The sequence below is a fragment of the Pipra filicauda genome, unplaced genomic scaffold (assembly GCF_003945595.2).
Source record: "Pipra filicauda isolate LSUMZ 115617 unplaced genomic scaffold, ASM394559v2 scaffold448_size536912_pilon, whole genome shotgun sequence".
NCBI lineage: Eukaryota > Metazoa > Chordata > Aves > Passeriformes > Pipridae > Pipra > Pipra filicauda.
Window position 1 is genome coordinate 52,570 of NW_024104585.1, and position 15,311 is coordinate 67,880.

At 38.8% G+C, this 15,311-nt stretch overlaps 1 long non-coding RNA gene across 1 annotated transcript; it reads left to right on the plus strand.

Moving 5' to 3' along the window:
• The first annotated feature begins 268 nt into the window (after positions 1-268).
• Positions 269-8,159, plus strand: LOC113995299. The gene is made up of 2 exons (XR_003543345.2): positions 269-355; positions 7,977-8,159. It is a non-coding gene; the product is annotated as an uncharacterized LOC113995299 (long non-coding RNA).
• Positions 8,160-15,311: the final 7,152 nt, after the last annotated feature.

Below are 15,311 nucleotides of genomic sequence, written 5' to 3' on the forward strand. Positions count from 1 at the left end.
TGTATTGTTAAATGGTTTAGATAGTTCAAATAAGCCAGGAATACTGAAATTGCAAAGAACAAAATCAATGTATAGATTAGAAGATCTCTAACTATAAGGATAAGGACTGTTAATGAAAGGGTGGCTTGAACTATTGCTAATAAAGAAAATGGCCATGCTAATACAGGTCATAAACCTGCTATAGAGTTTGTTGTGCTGCCTGTCATGTTTTCCTTCATGTAGTCTAATGGGCATGATGTCACAAATTTGTGTTGACACTGGAGAACAGAGTGGAGAACCATCAGAAGTGGATGGACAGAGGACTCAGGAAATGGAAACATATGGTTGATTTTCTTGCTCTGAAAATACCATCAAGGTAAACTGTGGTGCTGCTATGCTGCCACTTTTTCTTGTTTGCAGATATAAGATGTAAAGATGATTGTTCTGAATTCACAGAAGGCTGCCTGCATGAGACAGGTGCAATGTCCTATCAGTTATCACAGTATAATTATGTCTTGTAAAAACAGATAAGTAAAATGTCTACTTTAAAATGCTCTTAAAAAGGTCATATAACACCCCTCAATAGTAACTGAGGGACAGGCACCTAAGAAATACAATTATATCCAGGAAACTTTACATAAAACATGATCAAAACTAAATAAAGCAGATATAACTATGAAAAGTACATTCAATGCACAATTTCACCACCTCATGCTGGAAAATTTCTGAAATGGAAAGTTTTTAAAATCTAATTCACACTTGTCAAATTTCAAGGACCTTCCAAAGCTGTAAGGAAAGCCCCAAAATGAAATTAATGAAACTTCTATGTGAAATTCAACATAAACTAGAATATGAATTTAGTCTTATTTTAACTTCTAATTAATGTATTTCTCCATTTCTCTTCCTTTCTGATAGCTGAGGCTATTCTCTGACTCCTGTTTCCATCATTCTTGCACCATTAATTAACTGTCTTTCAGCATTGTTCATTCACTTAGACCTGAGGACTTAAAGCTGAAAAAACTTTATATTAAGAAAATAGAATCAGTCTTCAGTACTTCTGACTCTTTATTTACAATGAGCACGTTCCTTGGCCACGCTTAAAACCTTCCTGGAGGTCTTCAAAGAGCCTTGCAGCTGTTATTTTTCAAAATGTAAAAAAAACCAAAAAGTGACAACCTGAATAGCCAAGCTACAAGCATGCTTACTGTATTATGAGGACCACATCTCAGCTGCGAGGATTTGTCTGAGATTTACTAGGTTGCAGTTCTTGGTTTTTTTCTTTTCTTAGAATACTTCATTGCTATGAGGGTTTAAACAACAAGGTTGCTGCAGCCCCACAGTTTTATTTACATAAAGTGATATAGAGGAGTAAGATCTTGAGTTTGCTTCTCATTTTGGAAATTAGGATACTTCGTTCTTTCCTCTGTACCTTCTCAGCATTGCACAACTGTTTGACTGATCACAAGAGAACTAGTTATGCACTGGCTTGTCTCCGTGGCCACAGGAAAAGAGGAAGGAATAAGCAGTCTTCCCCTGCAGCATATGGGTCAGATAGACTCATAACCCAGATGCCTGGGGTAACTCAAGCACCGCATCTAATTGCTCTTCTGGAAAGCCACAATGGTTGACAAGGGAGGGTTCAGCCAGAGGCGTGATGTAGCAGCCTTTGTAACAAGTTCCCTGTAACTGTGCATGCCGAGTATCAGAGTACATCCAATTCATGCCATGAAGACTCCTCCAAATACAATTCTATGCCTTGGGGGCATGATCTAGCTCTATATATTTATTTCTTTATAGTTATATTATCAACATGCAAGTTTCCTTATCCTGACTGGCCACTCTGATTCAGCCCTGAATGGTTCCTGTGCTCTGAGTTCTCATGTGAAAGATAACTGGAAAATGCAAACTGTGCTTAGAGAAAGAGCCAAAAGAAGGTAAAATTAAACCCTTTTCCAAGAGCCTCCATGAAGTGACTTGAATACAGAGACATTCATCATCTTCCACAAAGAGAGAGAGAGGGAGTGCTTGCCTAGTGCAGTACAGTCTCATGTGGATTGCCCCAAGCTAGCCCTAGGCTAACAATGTATCTACATAGTACAGAAATACTGTGAACCCAAAATCAGCCTTGTCAGAGTGATGCTCAGGCTTATAAGCACAGCCAGTTTGTGAAGTTAGTTTGATAAGATCCTGTACTGTGTCTTGATTGCTTCTGGTACTGAGACTGGCCTGTTCAGAATGGGTAAGTGATGAATTTGACTTTATTTCACGGTATAAACTCCCCCTTGTCATTCACACCTAGTTTTGATGAGGACTCATATTGCCTGAACACTATCCATTTATTTCAAATACTACCAAGACCTCTTGATGATGATGAGAAGGAAATTAATAATCAGTGCATCTCTATGCTTCAGGATTTGCAGGAGGAGAGAAATTAGCAAGCAAGCTGTAAACAGTTTAGCTTAAGTACCAGAAAGAGGCTTGTCAAGCACTGCAGATCACTGCATGGGCTCACTTAGAGGTCAGGTGCCCTGCAGTCTGTAGAGCAAAGGCAAATGAGGTTCACGCACATGAGCTACTTGGTCTCCCTCAGCGTGTCTCTGTACTCTCCAGTTGAGGTAATGCCCCAAGGATGAAAATCCTGAGAGCAGGAAGCCACTCAGCACTGCCTCTCCACCATGAGAACTGCATACACAAATCACAACCTACTCTTAAAATCTCTGCCAGTTTGTTCCCACTGAGTATCTGGGAAGGTAACAGAAAATATTGTAGTGGATTAAGGAGATGGGGATTAAATGACCATAAACTCACAACATCCTGTTTCGTGCCACAGTTAGTGAAGCATTCATTGATCTTGGTATTTTTTCTTGACATGTAGAATATAATCAGTTTTCTGTGTTGTGATAGGATAGGAAATACCAGTCTCTGAGAGCAACAGCTTGTAATGGCCTGGTTTTGATCTCATTTTTGATCGTCTTTTCTTTTTCTATCCTCTCGTACAAACTTGACCTGGAAAAAAATATGAACTCTTCTATAACACAGACATCTGATACCATCATTCACTTTTAAAAATTTCTGCCTTGAAGAATTCTAATTTCTTTGTAGAGTAAGTGCAGTTTGTCCATGATTTTTACTGTACAGATTCTGTATGCATTAGTTTAGGATTAAATCCACAAAGGAGCCTACATCCCAGCTGACTCTCCATTCTGCATGTTATATTGATCCCCTCTTTCCCCTTATGCAAAATCTCAATGTTTAGCAAACACATTGAGGTTTGGTTCTTCATGGCCTCTGGTTGCAGTGTTATTTAACCTGCAGGTTATAGCTCACCCTCAAGCTGCAGTATGAAATGGTGTCTAACGGTACATCCTGCTGCATTATTTCACTCCTCATGACATGGTGAAATTGTGCCAAGGACAGTCTCTGAGCTCCACTCTTCTCAGCTGTAAAAGTCTGTGCTGGTTTAAAGGTAAACCGGCAGGGGAAATGAACTCAACTCAAAAGAGAGATTATAAATCAGAATAACAATTTAATAAAATAATACAATAAGTACAATTATACAGACAAACAATTGGTTTTAACCCACAAAACCCAAAATATATAACCCAGTACCTTTGGGCATAAACAGAGTGGTGTTCTTTGGGCCCCCTGAGTCCAAAGGAAAAAGTGAGGGGAAAACCTGTTGGTGAGAGTGTTGTTGCAGTCTGGTCAAAAGTGGTGATTGCAGTCCAGTTGAGGGTGGTGGTCTCAGTCTGGTTGAGAGCAGTGAGCTGTAGTCTTCCTCTGGATCCCATGAGTGGTAAAAAGGTTCCAAAACTCCAAGTTTATATATTCTCCAGTTCAGGCAGGAATGCTCAGTCCTGCCCTCAGAGCGGGGAATTCCATAAAAGGGTATGAGGACAGGAACATCTTCCTATCTCGCAGGCCTCTACTGCTAACAATTTCTGGGAAATGGCATGGAAGGCTATAGAATACACAGTTTTGGGTTACACCCATACCATGATGAACTGGTCTCAGCTGTCCTAACTAGGACAAAGTCACACAGGAAAATGAAGGCCAGTTCCTTCCTAATCCAGGGGCCACTGGACCTTCAATGAGGGTTTGCCACTCAAGGGACCCTGACACTTAGGGTGGAGCTGGATCAGGTCCAGCAAAGAAAAAATGCAGAGGCATATGGGTCTTTACAGAGAGAAAGGGCTTACAGGTACTTCCTTGATGGCTTCCTTCTTCTAGAGATACAGAAAACTCAACATGAGTCTCATCCCTCCCAGACTATTGCCAGCCCAAGCGTGAGGAAAATCTATAGAAGTGTGGCTGCCATTACAGCATGATGGTCATGGTCAGTGGCAGCTAATCTTAGCCTGACAAACAGCTGCAATTCTTATAACTTTCATCTGGCTTTCTGAATAATTGTAGAGATTTTTCTTAAAGTAATTAAAATAATAATTATATTATAAAAACACTTCACAAGATAATCTCCTCTTCAATTTCCTTTAATATTTTCTGGGGAATTACTATGGGTAACATAGAAAATAGGTAATTAAATTTCATTTCTATTACCATTTTGACAGCCTGAACTCTTTCACAGGGTGACAGATTTAATTTCTCACACATGGCTTATATTGTTTTAAAATGGAATAATAAGTGGCATGATATTGTTTCTTGCTGTGGCACCTAAACCATTATTTAGCAATATATCTGAAGTATTTCTTCTGAACTGATAGCCATTAAAATTTTTAAAGCAGAACCTCAGCAGGGGTAGATTGATACAGCATCACTGGAATCAGTTGTGCCGTGCTTATTCACACAAGCTCAGGATTTAACCTGTAGTATTGTTATCACTTTTTTCCTCTTACCAAATTTTAGCATATTTTTCTTATTGATGGTCTGGAACAAGGCATGGAAAAAACCCTGCAACCCAGTGGGCTACACAAGGTGTGATGTGTCATTGCCAATTTGTGCTGAAGACAATGGCAGCAGAAGGTGCTCTGCCTCTTTCCAGCAGCACTCAGCAACTCATACGATTTAGGTTGCAAGAGCAAGCTTTGTTTACATAGCTGCCAAGGACATACTAACAGCTAATTCCAGAGACATCAATGTTAGAATAAGCCAGAGCAAAGAAAAGGGGGATAACTCTCATGAATTCCTCTTTCCAATACTAATTCAAAGGCTAATAAGTGTTACATAATACTTCTGCTTTCTGTTCAAAATCAAGTAGTTTAATTCACCTCTGAAATAACAGGCCTGTATTAAAATCCTCAACTATGGATATAAATACTTGCTTTCTGTACAAGTTAATAGCTTTTCTGCATGCAAGGGTAGAGGAAGTTTAAGAAGGTCATAATTTCCTACAAGTTATATTAAGAGAGGGTCACTTGGAGGTGCCACGCATCCCAAAATGAGTTGCAAAAGTTCATAGGAATCCCTTGATAATGGCATTGCCTTTTGTGCTTCCATGATGCTGAATTTTAGTTCTGTTTCCAGAAAGGAAGTTTCTGTCCTATTTGTTATAAAATAGATGTGAAAATACAGGTTAACACAGAGCAGAATATCTGATAGCTAATCTGAAAGGGAGCAACCTGCTACAGCAGAAAACAGGCAAATTCTAAAATAATTATATAGACTTAGTAAATGAGTAAATCTAGCCCTTTACACTTGCTTTGCATTCTTTGGAACCATTCTACCAAAATCTTTTTGCCTCAGTTCCTGAAAAGAATTTTGTGGTAACACAATATGGACTTCAGCTTTTTGTTTACTGGACAGACAAGTTTATTTGCATACTAACCCAAGCCTGCTAAGGTGAAGTAAAAGATCTATAATTTCTAACCCCTCAATTATTTCAGACACAGTGCCTGCAGCACTGGGAACTGTATTTCTGTACCCTGCATCCATTCCTCTGGCAGCCTTTAAGACACACCTCAAAAGGACCATATAGCAGTGCTAAGTAAAAGCAGAAATGAGGGCCAGCTGATGTTCTGCTGAAGCTGTTGCAATCTTTTTTCAACCTGGTAAAGCAAAAGGTAGTAGGTAAAGAGGTTACAGATAGGGAAGCAGCTGAAAGGATGATATATCAAATGGAAGAATAACACTGTGTGGTTGGTTACAAAATTAAGGTATTTATCTCCTCTATAAAATAGTAATAATATCCATTGTCTCTGCTTAAATGTATCGTTGAGAATTTGCCTTATGCGAGAAACTGCCTGTTCCTTCCTCAATAGAAGGTAAGAAAATTATTTAATATTTGACCAGAATTAGTGCAGCATTTTGGAAAATTTTGCATAGTCAGTGTGGACAAGGTGAGAAACATTTTGGGTAATGCTGGCAGAAATTCAGGAAGCAAATACTAAAGGATATAGAGTGAACGTAGAAATATTCCAGAACGCGTAATTGCAACACTGGACCTCTGGCATTTTAAAGATCCCTGACACACTTGCATAAAATCTACTGGAAGAGAATGAAAATTTGTACAAATTAATAGTTAGCTTCATTTTGGAGATCAAATCAATCTCCAGCAGCATTGGTATCAGTGCTATCTCACTAAAACTAAACCAGTTCTTGACAGCAAGTGGCCTCTTCTGCCCACACTGGGGCTCAACCTTTACTGTGACAAATTGGACATGGAGCTAATCAGGTTTTTTAGCTCATAGTAGCATATTTACTTTGGCCGCTTTGGCCTGAGGTTGTGCAGATGTCAAGTAAAAACAGCCATTTCCAAAACAGAAGAACTGCAACAGAACTTCTTGACTACCTCAGCTGGTCTCAGACAGCAGTGCTGCCTAGCTGGCCTCAGCAATTTACCACTACTGAGTTTGGGTGGATTTGTAGAAATCTTGTAACTGGCAGAGCATGTCACATTTATAATAAGCGTCTAGTACTAGAGGAGTTGGTGCTGAATGGCAAAAAAAAAAATCTGAAAGAAAAATGGGGATGAAATGCACAAATGATGAAATAGATATCTTTGTCCTTTTATATTTGCTGGGTTATAAGAATGTATCTAGCCTAAACTATGATGAAGTTCCACTCTGAACCATTATTAAGAAGTCCAGAATATAAAAAAGTATGCTAATTATAAGCTACATTTTATAAAACAAATAAAAGTAGACATTTACCTTGAAAAGTCTGTAGTCAGAGACCAGAGTACCTACCAGAAGTTTATGACTTCCTTTCTTCAGAGCATTCAAACCCCAGGTACACATCTACAGGAAAGCAGAGTGAAAAATTCAAGCACACAGTGAATCAATAGGAAGTAGGCAAGAAATTGCTGTGAAGTAACTAGGAGATAAGTGGATTAATCTCTCACAAAAGTTGGCAAGGTTTTTTCTGCTTGAGCTTTACTAGCTGAAATTTGAACTGAACATGGAGCCTCCTGTGGGGTGTTTAACCTCCTGCAATCCCATTTATCTCAGGGACTAAAACATTCAGTTTCTTCTAAAGGAAAATCAGTAGTCCCAAAGATTAGCTACATGCTTCCATAATTCATTAATTGTGGAGGAAACTATGTCAGTCTGATATTTAACTGATTTTTAAACATTATTATTATTTTTAAATACCGTCAAAGTAAACCTCAAAACAAAAAGGTCATTTGAACAGAGCAAGTAAAATCTAGGAAATATCAGAATGAAACATGGATTTTTAATATGATTTTGTTGTTGTGTTTTGTGATTTTGTTTTATTCCTGAAGGAAGAATGTGATAAAATCAAAGCAAAATCACAAAGGATTACAACACCCATGAATCTATGTTTTGAATGTAAACTTTGACCCCATGTTAGAAACCACAGTAGCTGTAACAGTAACTAATGTACAAAGAGTTATCATCACAGTTAAGAGCAAGTCTCTCTGACCAGTGTGACTGAGGAAGTTCACATACACATTCATACATGGAAGCCTGCCACACACTGTATCCAGAGTCCTTGCTTCGAGGTGTCTGTTCACCTCCTCTGGTTAACTGGTTGGAGCATGGATAGCAACCAGAGATTGCTCTTTTTTTCATCCCTTGCAGATGTCCCAGTCCATTGAGGAGAAAAGTATTATACTCTTCTGAGTAACAAGTGCCTTTTGCTGAACAGAGTGCTTTTCTTCCTTCCAAGCTCATAGGACAATAAATCTACAAAGCACAATCTGGATTTCTTTCTGAAAGCAGTGCAAGATACAGAGGAAAGAATTTACAGTGATTTTACACTCAGACCTTCTTTGTTTCTTTTTCTTTTTTTTTCCTTAAATTTGATGTGAAGTTCCTAGGAAATTATGTGCTTATGTTAATGTAACATTAAGCTTGATAAATCAAGTTCTCAAATGTCGTGAAATGCAGAAGTCAGGCTGTAGGCTCAACCTTTACTCTGGCTCTTTGCCTCTTCCTTAAAATACAGTCTGTCTCTACGTTGTTATAAATTATTACTCAGACTACGTAGGAGTCAGTATAACACAAACTGGAATTTCCTACAAGGCTTTATAAATAGTAAACTCATGACAGAAAATGCTGTGCAGCTGGACTATATAAGGAAAGAAGCATTTTATTCACAAATGCTTCCGTATGTTCTTTCTTGTGTTTCAGTTTGGCATGATCATCTCTCTGCCATTATTCATGCAAGATTTTGGTTATCATAGGTATTGTGGAGGTGCTGTTCCTCACAGTGACACTGATATTCATGTGCAAATGAAAGTATTCATATGTGAACACAAGTATTCATTTTTTCCTGCCAATGCTGCTGGATACTGAAGATAAGCCTTCCTGGCCTCAAAGGATAGAAGGTGAACACCCTGGAAGTAAAAAATTCTTTAAGGCCTCCTGCTTTCTAGACAGTCCCGACTGAACAGCTATCAGCAGTAGCAGGTCAGGAGTCTGTGCAAGGTTGGATTTGTCTAGGATCCCCCCTACAGCCACAGTAAACACCGATTGTGTGATGGCAACCATCCTCAAGTGTGGGCAAGGAAGACAAGACTGATCAATATTCGCCTCATGGCCCCTTCTTTAGGCACCAGTCACTTCACATGTATCTGTCTTAGTCCTTTGCTGAGTAAAGCCCTTTAAGATCACCAGAGGAGGTATATGTTAAGGTAACTTCCCTGTCCGATCATCCAGGAACCACTGTGACAGTCACACTCACAGCACCTGAGCTGGGACAGAAGCCCCTTCGCAGCTACACCATGCTGGGCATCATCGGCTCCTGCTGTGTCTGTAATTGTCCAGCCACCTGGCTGGTGCCACAGGTCCCTGTGCCCTTTGTTATGCAAAAGGTCCCAAGCAGAGCTCAATCTGGCACTGCGCACTGAGCTACCTGCACTGCATGTCTTCCCCAATGTATTTTATAAATAGGATGTTTCTTAGGCACACGTACAGCAGTTTCATAAAAGGGTGGCATGTAGGGTTCCATCTTCTGTCAGAACCCCAGCCCAACATCCACACTGTTTTAACGATAAACAGCATTGATCCACTGATATGAAGCCTCATTATAGACAGGGTGAGCTATAATCCTTAACTTCTCTCTCCTATCGGGAGCTCCCTGGGTCCAAGAAGTCCCATTCCTACCCTGCACTCAGGTGAGCCCATTCACAGCAACTGTTACGCCTTGGTGGAAAATTTGCCTTGTGTCTGAAACACAGACAGAAAGAAGAAAGAGAGGAGAGGCTCAGATGTTTGTAGCAATCTGGTCTGTTTTGAACATAAAGCTATCAGAAGATAAAGAGAATTTGAGAAGACTGTACTTTTATTTCTCAGCATGTGAAAGAATATAGTACAAATGCTATTCTGGATATACCACATCTAAATATGAATGCGCCATGTTAGAAAGAAGTCAACTGGTCAAGTTTTTTACCCTGGATAACATCTAATGAGATTTATCAGACTTCCAACAGCAATTTTCATCACACAACTAAGCATGGTATTATTATATCTGTGATTGAGAACTCTAGAAATTTTGATAGCTTTCAGTCAGATACTTATCTCTGGACACAAAGAGAAATTTTACAATTGTACCACTGCAAAGTTGTCCAGTTTTAAATAAATTATTTCAACTTTAGTCAAAGATGTGTCTTGTACTGCTTTAAAACGAGTACCTGCTTCATGCACATTTTTGACTGGTCTCAGATTACTCTTCGGGAATTATTCTTACATACTGTGTATAAAGATGTGTACTTCCCTTGAGGACATATTCAAGGTAAAATCTTACTCTAAGTGACATGCTTGCATTTATATTGGAGAGTAGGAGAGGTAAAGGCACCTTCAGGTGTTTGGTGGAGGTCACAAAGGCTGTTCCAGAATGGAAGCAGGGTATCCCTCTGGACCAGCCAGGGTGAGACCCAGTGAAGAACTGGTAGATCCTACTCTACCACCATCACACACTGGTGAAAGGAATGAAAGCCTACGCATTGTGAGAGGAAAGGATGCTTCACTACAGAATTTATGTGTCACAAATTACTTTGTGCTCCTACTGTGTGCAGTGAGGACAAGCTCTCCACCAAGGTTCAATGTTTTGGGTACCTTTCACCATAGTCTTCATTTTGGGCATTACCAATGGCATGATTTAACCTAGTGTGAACAACTCCCTGGCAAATCAATTTTTTTACATATAATTTTTGACATGTGTTATGTTTAAGTTCCTTCCATTAAATGCTATTCTTTGCATCTTAAATTATTTCAGACAGTTTCCTTTAACATTAACTGGAATTAACATTTCCATTGTAATATATTGCAAGTGACATCTGTTGGACCAACTTTTCCCTCCAAGAATTATATGTCCTACCACTCAGACAACCTCATAATTTTGTGGAATTATTATATAATGTTGTTCCCAAGCAAAATAAATGTATTCAGTTTTCCTATAGGCAGTGGCATTAAATAACAGTTACACAGCTCAGTCTTCTTCCTGCTAAATTTGGTGGCTAAACTCCCACTGACTTCATGGGAGCAGGATTTTATTTACTGTAACATTCACAGAAATTAAGGGTTAGCCTCTAAAAGTAGGGAAAGTTTGGCCACATAAGCCTCCAAAGGCCTAGATATTTAAAATATATCTGTTGCTGCTACTTACATGTCCATACACTTTCAGTATCCCTTTCACATGCTTTCATTAATTGCACAAAAATGTTTGTGAATACAGTCAAAACAACTGAAATAATTAATGCTTATTTTTAGGGGCAATTGCTAATTCCTTCCAATAGGAAGTAGAAATTTACCTACTTCTCTTTCTCCAGACAAGAAAACCAATCTTTCAAAGGTTAGCTGCCAAAATAAAATCCAGAGAGGGGCTTTTGCACATTTAACCACACCTATACACAAACTTATAGCTCCCTTATCCAGCACCCTGCCCAGATCCAAAGGTGTCTAAATTCCCTAATCTCTTAAGCAATATTCTATGTTCTTGTGTTGGAAAAAAAATGTTTCCAGATGTATGATATCTGGTGTGCTTTTTTTTTTTTCTGAGATTATTGCCCGTTCCAGCCATGCCTCCAGCTTTCCCTGGTCAGGTCTGCCATTCCTCACTCCAAGAAATGAGCACTGCAAGAAGTTGCTTTACACAGAGGAGCACCTCACTAAGGAAATACTTAAGTCCTGACCCATGCTGAGAGTGTGAGGAAATTCTCACTCTCTAAATTACTTTAAACCCTTTTCAAGAAAGAGACTTCCATCAAAAGAGTGCCTCCAGGCTAATCCTTCCAGGTGGCCAGAGGACAGAGATACTGAACATAGGCAGAACATTTCAGGAGACTCTAACCTTTAAGACTGCATAAACTACTCCTTTCTGCAGAAATCCCAAGAGACAACACACCTCCACAGCATGAGGTACTCTCTATTTTTTCTGGCTTTGAGGAAAGGGATGGTCATTTATTGCAGGCTCAAATGAACAGTAAATATCAATATTTCCCGCCTGACTCAGCTGCCCTATTTAGTGTATTGATCTGCCTATCTTCCAATTCCTATTCCTGCACACCAAGGGAGGAAAAATAAGCAGTTATTTATGGCAGCTCACCCCAACCCTAGTCCCAGGGGCACAACAAGAATTCTTATTTCTTCCCCTTTCTTTGCATGGGTACAAAATGCAAGTCACATTGTCACTTGCTACAGTCCGCTCAATGTTTAATAAAATATGAATGTAGAAACCTGGAAATGTTACTGAAAAAGGCACATGTAACTGAAAAAGTTACCTGCATGTCCCAGTACTTCTACCAATACTGCCAAACGAGGAAGACCACACAACCTCTCTCCTTCATCATAGCTGTAGCCTGCCCTGGTTGGTAACAGTTACAAAAGAAGTGCAATCTCTTATCCCACCATGATTATCATTTACAGGAATAATGTCAGGAAAAGCATAAAAATCAACCAACCAAATGAACAAAAAAAAACAAGAACCCAATAGATAATTTCCTTTTTTAGATTAAGATTAGATAATAATATTAGTTTACTCTCTTAGAATCTGAATTCTTTGTTACAACTGAATAAACTGTAATACATGTTTTTAAATGTCTGAAATTCCTTCTGCATCCAAGCCAATATAGAATAATGCTAATAATTTTCTTGTAATACTAGAAGAAATACCCAAGGCAATAAAATGCTATGAAAGGATGCTTTCCTTATCAAATTTCATAAAAACTTGAAGGCTTAGTAGATTCCAGTTCTTTTTTCAATAGATATTTAGATAAAATGAGGAAAATAGTAATTTTTGGTACTTTCAGGTACAGCCTTTTCTTAGAATTCCAGGAATCTTTCACAGTACACCAGATAAGAATTCTTGCCCTAAAAAAATGCAGTGGCTTTGTAACTAAATAATGTTACCCCTCTGGTCAAAAAAATTCACTGCAGAAATTGTACTCAGTCATGAAAAGAAAAATTTGAGAGAAAAATTATCCCCTTTAACAATATTTTGTACTAGTTTTGTTCCAAATTTTTTAGCCAACACAAGAGAAGAAGCATAAAACAGACATGAAACAATAACAAAACCCTATGCATTATGATTAAAATAATAGGATCATGGAATGGACAGAGTTGGAAGCCAGAGGCTGACAGGTCAGTAGTTCCCAGAGTCCTCCTTTCTACCCTTTTTGAAGGGTATAATATTTCCCCTTCTTCACTTACCTTGGACTTAACCTCAGAGCCATGACTTTTCAAAGATTATAGAGAGAGACTTGGCAACTACATCAGCCAATTCACTCAGGACTCTGGGATGCATCTCATCAGATCCCATAGACTTATGTACATTAAGGTTCCTCAGGTAGTCATGAACCTGATCTTCACTTATAATGACTTTGTTCTCCTAGTCCCCATCCTGCTGTCCATCCACTCAAAAGGTGTGGGAAGAGAGGTTGCCCTTGAAGACTGAGGCAAAAAGTTGTTGAGTACCTCAGCCCTCTCCTCATCCATTGTTTATGAAGGAGGGCGCATACATCTTCTTTGACCTTCCTTTTCTCGTTAACGTAGCTGCAGAGACCATTCCAGTTATTCTTTACATCCCTTGCCAGCTTCAGTTCCAGCTTCGCCTTGGCCTTCCTCACCTCATCCCAACACAGTCATACTTCATCTTCCCAAGTCAGCTGCCCTGGTTTCAACTGTCTATGTATTTGTTCCTTTCCCTTTTGTTTGACCAGTAGGTTCCTACATATATCATAACAACTCAAAATTCAGACACAAAAATAAAATGAAGTCATTCAGCAGGAGAAAAAAAAAAAAAAGAAGAAAGAAACAGAATAACTCAAAACTTTTAAAGAGAATATATTTTGTTTTCTTTGATTTTATAGTAAAAAATCTATCTCCCTTTTGTTTACTCTTCCATAATATCCTAATAATGGTAAAATATACCAGGACACTTAGAACAGGAATCGGCTGTACTATGATAAGATCATTCAGGTTTTGCAAAAGGCCAGTTACTCATAATATCAGTGTGACTAGAACTGCTTTTAGACATCACTTTGGATTTACCTTTGTGATCTTCTTAATTTTAAATAACAAGAGAAAAACTTAATGTCTTAAAAATGCCAGCTACTACTACAGATTTAGAGACTTATCATAAATGAAAATACAATAACTAAAAGGGGGGGGCAGATATAATGGTGGTAATAAAGCAGATGCTTCAAAATACATTGTTTTCCTTCAATTCAGGATGCAGAAATTCATTGACAAAGAAGAACTAAAGAACCCATATTTCCCACTTTTCTCAATTATTGAAGCATCTCGAAAGTCAGGGGAGCTATGTGGATTTAAATTGTTGAGTCTTTAGCATTACTTTTTCTTCTCTTTTTTGTAACCATGCAAAAAACACTTCTAGGTTAATTGAATGTAAAAAGATTCTTTACTGTTTCTGAGTCAGAAAATAACCTGAAACAGAGATCCAAAAGAACTCTTCACTTAGTCTCAACATGCAGTACCTGTACAATACACATTTCAACAGCATTTATCGCATTTCAGTTAGTTTCTATGAGTGACAGCCAGTTATTCATTCATTTACTTTATCTTCTACATTCACCGTTAAAAAAAAGATAGAAATCAACACCTCCGTATTTGCAGTGGGACCTGGTAATTGATATCTCACACTGTGGCAGCTCTGCCCTTACTTAGAACTATTTTGTCCAAATAATAATTCTTCTATACAATTTGTGTACTTGGTATACCACCTTCAACTGTTTAAAAAAATGAGGAATGCAGCATTGATCCTAGCTTCTCTACTTTCAGGAAACTTCTCCTATAAATTTACTCAGAAACTGCAGGAAGATATTTCCCTGGAAGGCCACAGATTTTGGGAGCTGCAAACAGTTTGCGGGAAGGTGACCCACACAGGATCTTACACAGGACAATGTCACCATTTCTGTACTTAAAATGGTTTCGGGCCCTTCCCTCCAGTCTGCATTCCTTCAGATGAAAAGAAACAGAATGAGGTTTGACCAAGAAGGAGGAGTCCCAAAGCCTGCATCAATCAGCTAAGCTCTATTGAAGTCAATGAGCCAGTTTATCCTGGCTGAACTACGGGCCCCTAATCTCTATAAAAGATTTCATCTACACATTTGGTACAATAAAACCCAACAAAGCTGTGAAATTTCCATTTCCAAGTTGGATACGTCTGTGGAGGTTGGTCATGGATGGAAGCAGCCCTGATTTCAGTGCCAGCAGGGGAAGGAGGGATCCCCTCTGGTGCTGGAAGTATTAATCTAGAGTGCAGTGCCTCTTTTTTCCTCTGCTAGAGCCAGGCCTGGATGTGTATAAACAAACAAGCCAGCACAGTGCCAGGTATCAGCTAAGCTTTCCACCAAATACAAGCTTTCACATATTTATTTATGCAGCATCTGCAGTGCATTTAAAGGTCTGTGTGGATTACCTTGACTTGATATCACCTGGAAAGTTCTATTAACC